The sequence below is a fragment of the Sciurus carolinensis genome, chromosome 16 (genome assembly GCF_902686445.1).
Source record: "Sciurus carolinensis chromosome 16, mSciCar1.2, whole genome shotgun sequence".
In the NCBI taxonomy this organism is placed as follows: domain Eukaryota; kingdom Metazoa; phylum Chordata; class Mammalia; order Rodentia; family Sciuridae; genus Sciurus; species Sciurus carolinensis.
The window spans coordinates 40183599-40190340 of NC_062228.1; positions in this window are offsets into that span (position 1 = coordinate 40183599).

Sequence of the window (6742 nt, forward strand, 5' to 3'; positions counted from 1 at the left end):
GGTTCTGATTCCTCTAGCCAGTCTTTCTCGGTCCCAAGAAGTTTTTGCAGTGTGGACATTGATTTGCAATAATAACTCCTCCCCTCAAAATGTTACATTCCACAAAAGGCCTGATAGAGACCCCTTTATCAGTCATGGTTCGTTGTAAGAAACTGGAATCCACTCTTCAGGAGAGGAATGTTCCAGAATGCTGTGGTTGTTCCAGATTTCAGAATCAAAATGGAAGGCTATAGAGCCAGACTTAACTAAGGAAAACCCAGGGCAAATCCAGGAGCTTGCTAGCAGGACTGCCCCATGCTGCTGTCAGGACATGGTCTCTGCAATTAGAAGAGCCCATCATTTTTTCCCTGTATTTTTCATCATGCTGCTCAAGATCTGAAGTCCCAGGAGAGAATGTGATTGAATAACTGGAACCCCATGTTCACCCTGGCCTGGGAGAGTGGCAAGAGACATTGATTGACAAGCTTACTAAAGCTATACCCAAAGGGAAAAGGGAAGGATCCTTTCTAAAAGGAAATCGGAGTATTAATTGGAGTGTTTCTGGGTGGTAACCCAAAAAAGCAATAAGACATTAGGGGTTTGATGGACGAATGCAAAACACAGTTACCATGCTTTTGTACCCAGAATGCACCCATCTGCACTCTGCTGGGGCAATAGTTGAGTGTTACTTTTGCACAGTGGTCTCATCTTATGAATGGGGCATGAGTTCCAAGACCCCCATGGATTCCTGAAATCAAACTCTCTATTTATACATTTGCTGAGATTTAATTTATAAGTTTTAGGCACACTAAGAGGTAAATAACAATAGCTCGTAATTAAATAAAACAATAATAAGTAGCCCGTATGAAAAGTTATGTGAATGTGATCTCTTTCCCTTCCTTTCTCTCTCTCAATCAATCAATGTCTATGGCACACACACAGTGTGGATACACAGGACAAAGGGATGATTCACATCCCGGGCAGGGTAGAGCAGGGTGGCACAAGATTTCATCACACCATTCAGAATGGCATGTCATTTAAAACTTATGAACTGTTTATTTCTGGAATTTTCCATTTAATATTTTCAGACCACAGGTGGGTACCGAAACCTCAGAAATCAAAAGTGAAGATAAGAAGGGCCTAGTACCTTCACTTCAAGCTTTCTCATGAGCTCTCAAGTAAGACTCACATCCTTTAGATTGGTCTGACATCCCAATAAAACCAGGCAGTCATACAGGAGACTCTGGGCAATAACACTTTTATTTCTTTCTGACTCTCTCGTCCCAAAAACAAGCCCAGCACCATGTCACCTCCCATGCTCTCAGACCTGTGTTCTCAGTCCTAGCTCCTGCCCTCGCTTCCTAACTTTACCCCAGAAGGACAAAGCGGGGTCTCTCCATTCAGTCTTCTCCCATCACCACCCAAATTTGATTCTCACCTCCAAACAGGAATATGATCTTGATAAAGACACACCTGGAGATATGTCCCTGGTACTAATTAATCCAAAGTCTCCTTTATGAAATGCACCCACAGAGATGAGCAGGCCTCTGTGGGGCTGAAGCTCAATCTGGAGCCAAGTGAGAGGGAAGGCGGGAGGATTCAGAGCTATTGATTTGTCCATACGTGAAACACAACCTGAGAGTCGTGCCTTCTGCTGAGGTCACCGTTTATTCCGGAAGATGCTCTTGGCATGAAAGCTTCTCTTAGATGGCAGGATAAGGGAAATGTTAGACACACAGAGAGAATAACTTGGCATCTGGGGTCTATTAATATTTTAAATGTGGAAGGCATACATTCCAAAGCTTACTCATTGCTTGCTGGGGAAGGATTCAGGTAAACAAATTCACAACATCATTAAAAACAGAAACTTTGCTTTTACATCTTGTTCTTTCATCTGATAATGATGATAAGCTAATTATTCAGATACAAGTAGCATTTCTCAGACAAAAAGAATGAAAAGTCTTAACATATCTGTGGTTTCTCCATCATAATATCAAGGGAGATGGAACTTAAATCATAATTTTATTAATGACACTCAAAGGATTGGATCAATTTTTCCATGGACTCAGAAATTTGGCAAGGAAGAAATCAGACTGAAAACCTAGGGAAAAAAAAGTAAACTTGGGACACTCTGTTCCCCACATAGAGCTTTTTCTACTCAGATGAATCTGAAAGAGAAACAAAAATAAAGAAATAATCAGAGGTCATTTTACGGGCAGATTCCACAGTCAGAATTCTCTGTGATTTGTTTTAAGAAACTGGACCACTTCCACTTGTCCCTTGCAGAGATAACTCCGCATGCTTCAGTCAGTTCAGGTGATAAGAACAAAAGTCACTTCAAGCCTGATGTGGTGACATACACCTGTCATCCCAGCAATTCAGGAGGCTGAGGCAGGAGGATCACAAGTTTGAGGCCTGCTTCAGCAACTTTGGGAGGCCCGAAGCAACTTAGCAAGCTCCTCTCTCAAAGTAAAAACTCAAAAGGGTCTGGGGACATGGCTCAGTGGTTATGTGCCCCTGGGATCAACGCCAGGTACCAAAAAATAAATTTAAAAAAATTAAAAGTCATTTCAAATCCCCTCAGTTACTTCCACACAGGATGAACACCAAAGAAATCAGTTATAATATTGATAATTTTTAAAGAATCCATCAAAACTCAAAGTAGCTCAAAGTAACCTGCCACACATTTGGAATACAATCTTCAGAGACTCAATGCTTCTGAAGATCGTGCATGATATGAAGAAATGATGGAGGCAGTGGGCAGAGGGAGAGGAGCAATGAGAGATTGACTCAGGAACCTCTCCAGTGTGACTGGGAAGGGTACGAAGGCAACCATGGAGGTTATGCAGGAAACACTGGGCAAGCTGGGAGGCCAGAGGGATTCCAGGTAGAGGCAGGCGGAGGCTGCTCTCGGGGCCAGGACACAATGATGCTGACCCCAACCCGGAGTTCACCAAAACAGTGATTCTCGCTACCTTTTGCCAATTTTTGTCTTATCGGCATACCATCTTTTGTCACATTTACTTTATTTAAAAAAAAAATTGCCTAACTTAAAATCATTTAAACCTCATCTGAAGCAACGATGAACACCAAATCCGTGAGTTCCTCGTGCAAGTTCTGTGTCTTCTGACATACATTATAGGTCGCGCATTTTTTAAAATTGTTTGCTCTATTTAGTGACACATGACAGCAAATTACATTTTGATTCATTGTACACAAATGGAGTACCACTTTTCATTTCTCTGATTGTACACAATGTAGAGTCACACCATACGAGTAATCATACCTGTACACAGGGTGATGATATTTGTCTCATTCTACCATCTTTCCTTGATCCTTTCCCCCTCCTCTCCCCTCATTCCCTCTACACAATCCAATGTTCCTCAATTCTTCCCTCCCCACTCCACCATTATGTATTAGTATCCACTTTTCAGAGAAAACATTTTGTCTTTGGTTTTTTGGGATTGGCTTATCTCACTTAGCATGATATTCTCCAACTCCATCCATTTACCTGCAAATGCCATAATTTTATTCTTCCTTATGGCTGAGTAATATTCCATCGGGTATATATCTATCACAGTCTCTTTATCCATTCATCTATTGAAGGGCATCTTGGTTGGTTCCACAATGTAGCTATTGTGAATTGAGCTGCTATAAACATTGATGTGACTGCATTACTGAAGTGTGCTGATTTTAAGTCCTTTGGGTATAAACCAAGGAGTGGGATAGCTGGGTCAAATGGTAGGTCCATTCCAAGCTTTCTGAGGAATCTCCACACTGCTTTCCAGAGTGGCTGCACCAATTTGCAACTCCACCAGCAATGTATGAGTGTGCCTTTTCCCCCACATCCTCGCCATAGGTTGAGCATTTCTTAGTCAACATGTTTCAGATTTAGGATTTGTTTGTGTGTGTGTTTTGGGGAACATTTTCATAGACCCAACAAGATATCCTGGATATATCCTTGAATTCATGCATGTTTCACATATACTTCACACACAGACCCTGAAGCTCATTCTATATGATGTCTTTATTGTACCTGCATCTTGACTGCCACCTGTTAGGGAGGTCAGGTGTGGGTCAGTTGTAGCAGCATATCTGCATCAAACAAAAGTGTTGGATTTAAAGCATTTCACATTTGGGGTTTTCTGATTAGAGATGCTAAACTTGTAAAATAAAAAATAAAACCACATGAATTGTTATATTGATTTTATTATTGTATTTGAGGTAGAGTCTCACTATGCTGCCTGGGTTTGACCTTGAATTCCTGGGTTCAATTGATCCTCCAGAGTTCTAGGACTGCTGGTGAGTACTACCTTTCCCAGGTCCCCTTGAAATTATTTAACCCACTGTTCCAGGGGTCCATGAGAAAGATTCTTTAAGTCTTTCTTTTGTCCAAAAGCAACTTTGAGATGAGATCTTTCATTTGAATGAAGCACATCTTTTTGAAAATTTCTCAACTAGGACTTAGAATCCCCTTTAATAGTTCATGTCTAAATCCCAGTGAGTCCAACTGGTATCCTTTCTTCTAATCCATTCTCCCATTTCCCCTCAACTTCTTCCATCCTTGCTCTAGTGATCTGGACACCATGAGTGGGATAGGCCAATACCATCCCACTCAATACCCAGAACCGCAACCTGCCACCTGCTGAATCTTGTCTGAAATCAGAATGCTGTATTCCAAAATCAGCCCCACTGCTTCACACCTGTGTGATCATAAACTAGTTACTTGGCATCTCTGTACCTCAGTTTTAATATCTGTAAAATGGGGATAACTGTACTACCCATCTGATAAGGCCCTTGGGTGGAGTTAATGCATTTAAACACTTTGAACAGCATCTGGCACATAAAAACATTCTGTTTGTGTAAGCAATGATTATAACTATCATTTATTATTACAGCCTACTAAGTGGCTCCCAAACACCATACACCATATTCTGCAAAGGTCTCAAATGTAATCAGCCAGCACCTTCCTTCACTGCCCCCCCCCTCTTCTCTGCTCCCCTGGGAAGAGGCCCTTTGATTTACTCTCTTTTCTACTCCTGTTCTCACTCCTGGACTACCTCCCTCCACTTCACCCGTTCACAACACCAGCTTCCAGCAATCTCCACCTCTTAGACGTCGCCCCTGTCAATCCAGTGTGACCGGTCACACTTCCGCCCTCTGCTTGGAGCAGTCAGTATTTCTCTATTTCCTGGTCATTCGAGAACGACCTTTCTGACAGGGCTCCAAGTTCTGCCATGTTTGGCCTCATACAGCCCTGTGATGGGTCTGTATGTCCTTATGTCCCACAAATAGTGTCCTCCAGATCAGATCATCCCACCTCCCCCTAGCCGGATATGCTCAGATCACCTCAGTATGTTTCCCAGTCCTCTGCCCCTCCCTTCTGGTTCACACTTCACAACCCAGTTCAATCCCCATCTCCTCCTGGAGAGATCACCCCCTTCAGGATTATATGACTCAGTCCCTCGCCACCCTATGACCCAAAGATTTGGCATCCAATTCAGACTTAATCATTTCACATAGTCTGAAGGGCAGCAAATGAGCCAGTTCAGTCAATCACTGTCCTTAGGAGGGCTACAGTGATTGGCCTGAGTGAGCCAGCTGAGCCAATCAGATTCCTCCTGGAGGCCAAGTGATTGGTTCAAATAAGTCAAACAAGCCAATCAGAGTCCTCCTGGGGGGGGGGTGTCAAAGTGATTGGTCCAAACAAGTCAGCTGAGCCAATCAGAGTCCTCCTGGAGGTTTCAGTGATTGGTCCAAACAAGTCAGCTGAGCCAATCAGAGTCTTCCTAGAAGTCACAGTGATTTGTCCAAATAATTTCCTGAGTCACTCAGTCACCCGCAAGGAAATTCCACCAGGAACAGTGAGGAAAGCTACTTTTCTCTGAGAAGGCAAGCTCAGAATGAACTGGAAGAAGGTGCTAGCCTTGTGGAAAGGCTGGTGGCTGACACTCGGTGAAGCAAGTCAGGGAGATAAAGACAGAGCGTTTCAGATCTCCCTGCCCTGCGATTTAACACGAAAACAACTGCAGGATCTTGTCAGTAAATGAGCATCAACCTTTTTGTTAAAGCTACTCAGAGTTGGTTTGCATTTTCAAGAAAGTAAAGAAATCTTGTAGGCTGTGTTCAGAGTCCAGCCTTGATGAAGTGGGTCGAATTTTTGCCTTTAGTTGTTCACATCTAGGAGTTATCCCTCTCTGTATGGAAGAGGAACATGCTTCATGTGTCCCCTGTTTCCATCCCTGCACTCCGCACAATCTCGGGCACAAAGTAAATACTCGCTACTTATGTCTACAGCGTGTGTTATGATTCACTGCTAAGTTCAACTGTAAATAGGAAAATTCTAGGTCATCTCGAGCCATCTACAAGAGAACTAGCACAAATGTGCAAGAATTGAGTCAGAGAATTATGGTTTTCTCAGTAAAGGTTGCTTAAAACAAAAGCCCATTTATCTGCTTGCAGAAGACATTTAATCAATTTACATGAGGGATTTCAAAATTAGTCAGACTGTAATGAACTATGAAATACTGATTAATGCATTTTCGCAATGTTTGATTAGAAACTTAACATGTATGCTAGCATGTTTTTACCATTACAGCATTTATATGTTAATATTTGGTTTCTTACAAATGCCAGAATAGATATTCTGAATTACAGAACAAAAGTGTATTTGTGATTGACAATATGAAAACAGTCTTTCCAGGGGGAAGTGCTTCTTGAATCTAAAGAGGTATTTTACTTTTGGGGGGTGGGTAGGGCGTAC